Source organism: Choloepus didactylus, chromosome 8 (genome assembly GCF_015220235.1).
Source record: "Choloepus didactylus isolate mChoDid1 chromosome 8, mChoDid1.pri, whole genome shotgun sequence".
NCBI classification, from domain to species: Eukaryota; Metazoa; Chordata; class Mammalia; order Pilosa; family Megalonychidae; genus Choloepus; species Choloepus didactylus.
Window position 1 is genome coordinate 47,989,010 of NC_051314.1, and position 3,882 is coordinate 47,992,891.

Sequence of the window (3,882 nt, forward strand, 5' to 3'; positions counted from 1 at the left end):
GTTTCCCTTGTATGTGGTGAATTGCTTCTCTCTTGCTGTTTTCAGAACTCTCTCCTTCTTTTCAAAATTTGACAATCTGATCAGAATATTTCTTGAAGTGTGTTTATTTGGATTTGTTCTATCTGGAGTTCATTAGGCATCTATGATTTGCATATTTATGTCATTTAGAAGGGTTGGGAAGTTTTCCCCAACAATGTCTTTGAATACTCTTCTTAGACCTTTACCCTTCTCTTCCCCTTCTGGAACACCAATGATTCTTATAATTTCGTGCTCCATGTTGTCCATCATTTCCCTGAGGTTCATTTCAAATTTTTCAATTTTTTCACCATTTCTTCTTTTATGCTTTCACTTTCCAACACATTATCTTCATGTTTACTTATTCTTTCCTCTATTTCTTCAAATCTGGTGTTATGTGACTCAACAATCCTTTTAATTTGATCAACAGGTTCTTTTATTTCCATAAGATCTGCAATTTTTTAATTTACTTTGTAATTCTTCTTTATGCTCTTCTTGGGTCTTCTTGATGTCCTTTATATTCTGAGCCATGGTATTGGTGTTTGAGATTACTTCTTTGATTAATTGCTCCAAGTTCTGTGTCTCCTCTTTTATATATATATATATATATATATATATATATATATATATATATATACAATTATTTTATTTTACACTTGTTTACTTCACTTTGGACTCAACATGTCCTTAGGTTTCAGCCACTCATCAAACTGCTCTGCTGTGAGATAGCCAAGTTCAACAGCAGTTTCCTTTAATGTTGATCCATTTTTTGTGTGCTGTCTTAGCAATCTTTGCTGCCTTGTCATACCCTATATGAGGATTGAGAACTGTCACCAACATTAAAGACCCATTCATTTGCTTGTCGATCCTTTCTGTGTTGGCCTGGATTCCCACCACACAGTTTTCTGTGAAAGAAATTGAAGCATCCCCCAGCAGTCTTGCTGAATGTAACACACTTTTAATCATCACTGGCTTGAAAACATTCAACTCAAAATGTCCATTGGTGTCTCCAACAGTAACAGCAATGTGATTCCCCATCACTTGTGCTGCAACCATAGTCATCACTTCACTCTAGGTAGGATTCACCTTTCCTGGCATGATACTGCTTCCAGGTTCATTTTTAGGCTAGATCAGTTCTCCCAGACCTGAGTGAGGACCAGAACCCAGCAAACATGTATCATTTGCTATCTTCATAAGACTACAAGTGGCAGTGTTCATGGCTCTGCTGAGTTCAACCAAAGCATCATGAGCAGCCAGAACTTCACATTTATTTGGAGCTGTGACAAAAGGAAAGCCTGTGAGTGCAGCTACTTTCATAGCAACCTTTTCCACAAAGCCTATTCTAGTATTTAAACCAGCACCAACAGCAGTGCCTCCAGCTGCAAGCTCATAGATTCTTGGCATGGCAGCTTTCATTCTCGCTATTGCATATTTCACTTGTTGAACGTAACCACTGAATTCCTGTCCAAGAGGAAGTGGAACAGCATCTTGCATATGAGTATGCCCAGTTTTGATGATATGGGCAAACTCTTTGGATTTTGCATCAAGAGCATCATGTTGCTTCTGTAGTCCTGGTAACAGTACTTCATGAACTTACATTGCAGCAGCAATGTGCATTGCTGTGGGAAAAGTATCATTTGAACTCTGGCTTTTATTAACATGATCTTTGGGATGCACAGGGTTCTTGCTGCCCAGTGCACCTCCAAACATTTTGATTGCTCTACTGCTAATTACTTCATTTACATTCATATTTGTCTGTGTTCCTGATACAGTCTGCCATACCACAAGAGGAAAATGATGATTTAATTTGCCTCCAGCTACCTCGTCTGCTGCCTTCATTATTGCACTAGCAATTTTTGGATCAAGACCATAATCCTGGTTTACTCCAGCAGCTGCTCTCTTCGAGATGCCAAAAGCTTTAATAACTAGGATCGGCATGTGTTCTGCTGCACCTCCAATCTTAAAGTTCATTTTAGATCTTACAGTTTGGGTGCCATAATGCTTATCATTTGGGAGCTTTAGTTTACCAAAGTTATCATATTCTATCCGAAAGGAATTTTGGCTTGCCATTCGAGCTGCCTTCAGGGGCCTGAATGGGAAAACAGCAGTGCCACCGAGGCCCAGAGCTGAGACTAAGGCTGGCACTGGTGCGAGACAATTCCAGCACACAATGAACCACAAGGCTCGGTACATGGTGCTTCCTGAATGTAGATAGAATGTCTGAGCAGTTCTCCTCTGGTTTTTTAATTTGGGCATTTTGGTTATCCATATCTTCTGGTTTCTTCATATGCTTTATAATTTTCTGTTGCTTTTGGCCTCTTGGCATTTGCTTATCTTGACAGGGTTCTTTCATGATATGCAGTCTCATTTAAACAATTATCTATAATTTGACAGAGCTACAGCTTGGTGTAGTACACTTTCCCTGATCTACCAGCAGATGGCACTGTTGAGCCACTTCTTACCCTCAAGCCAGTTCCCCCAATTTTGTCTATGCGGGGAGTGGGGTTTCAAACCATGTAGAGGTCCAATTAGTGTCCCAATTTTTCTATGTGCAGTGGGTATCGCCAGCTGTGGGTGGGGGGCATGCCCTGTGCAGTCTGGCAGGGAAGATAGCTCTAAGACCCAGTACTCCCAGCCATTCCCATGGTTGCAACTGGAACACCCTGGGGCTGCAAAATACGTCTAATCCTTCAGCTCAAATTTCCCACAGTCCCTCTCTTCCATGGGCCCAGGAATCCCTGGAATTGGTGTAGGGCTCCTGGCACTTCTGTGCAGCACCCCTGCTTCTAGGCTTGCATACCGCGGGCTTCCGCAAAGGAGGAGTGTGCACCATTACCAGCCAGCTGGATCCCGAATTCCCTTGAGGAAGCTCTCGGCCACGGTTCTGTGAAGAGGTGTCTTCCAGCCTGCTGCAAAGATGGCTGCATGGGGTGTGGAAACTACCCACTTCCACGATCGTCCACCTGCTGCAGCAGCCCGTAACTGGCTCGGGGGCTCTTAGCTGAGGGTGTGCGAAGGGTTATCACCCACTCCAGATACTGAGGCGGGTACCCAGGGCGTGGAAGGCACTCTGCACCGCACTTGGCTGCGGCTCCTGCTGCCGGCTGCCTGGGTCGGACACCAGCCCGCTTTGGAACACAGTCTCACATTTTCTCTCCACCATTCAACCGCAACTCCGGCTGCGTTTCCCCGACAAGTCTCGGGACAGGACACTCACGCGACTCTGAACATGGTCTCTTGGTTTCTCCAAGTGCTCAGTCACTATGGATGTAGAAATCCCTGCCCACCTGGTGGAACCCTGGAACCGCTCTTCTGGGGCACTTTCCATCTTTTAGCTAGTGTTTTTCATGGAGGAGAATTTTGCTTTGTCTCTCCTAATACGCCATCTTTGACCCCCCTGCCCATCTTTTAATACCATAGAACTGTCAGAGTTACTGCGGTTTGGGGTCATCTCATCTCCTTTTTCATTCTTAGCAATAAACTCGTTCTCTTTGAAACCCTTTTGTCTCAGAAATCAGTCATTTGAGTGCACTGGGCAGAGAACTCCCTGCTTTTGACTGGTTATCAATGTTACAATAAGAGAGAATGGAACTTAGGTGACAAAAACAAATGTTGCCACATATATGCAAATAATTATTTCAGACCCTGACTTTGGACTTTATTTACTGAGTGACGTGGTTCACTGAAGTTTTTCAAACAATTCTCTAAGATAGGAGTTGGCAAACTTTTTTTGTAGAGGCCTAGATAGTTTAGACTTTGCAGGCCATGTGATCTGTATTACTCATCTGTGCCATTGTACTATGATGCAGCCATCAACAAAACAAACTAATGAGCTGGGCTGTGTTCCAATAAAACTTTACTGATAGT

General features: G+C 43.1%; 1 pseudogene; it reads right to left on the bottom strand.

Moving 5' to 3' along the window:
- Positions 1 to 680: 680 nt before the first annotated feature.
- Positions 681 to 2,100, bottom strand: LOC119543157 (annotated as a pseudogene).
- Positions 2,101 to 3,882: the final 1,782 nt, after the last annotated feature.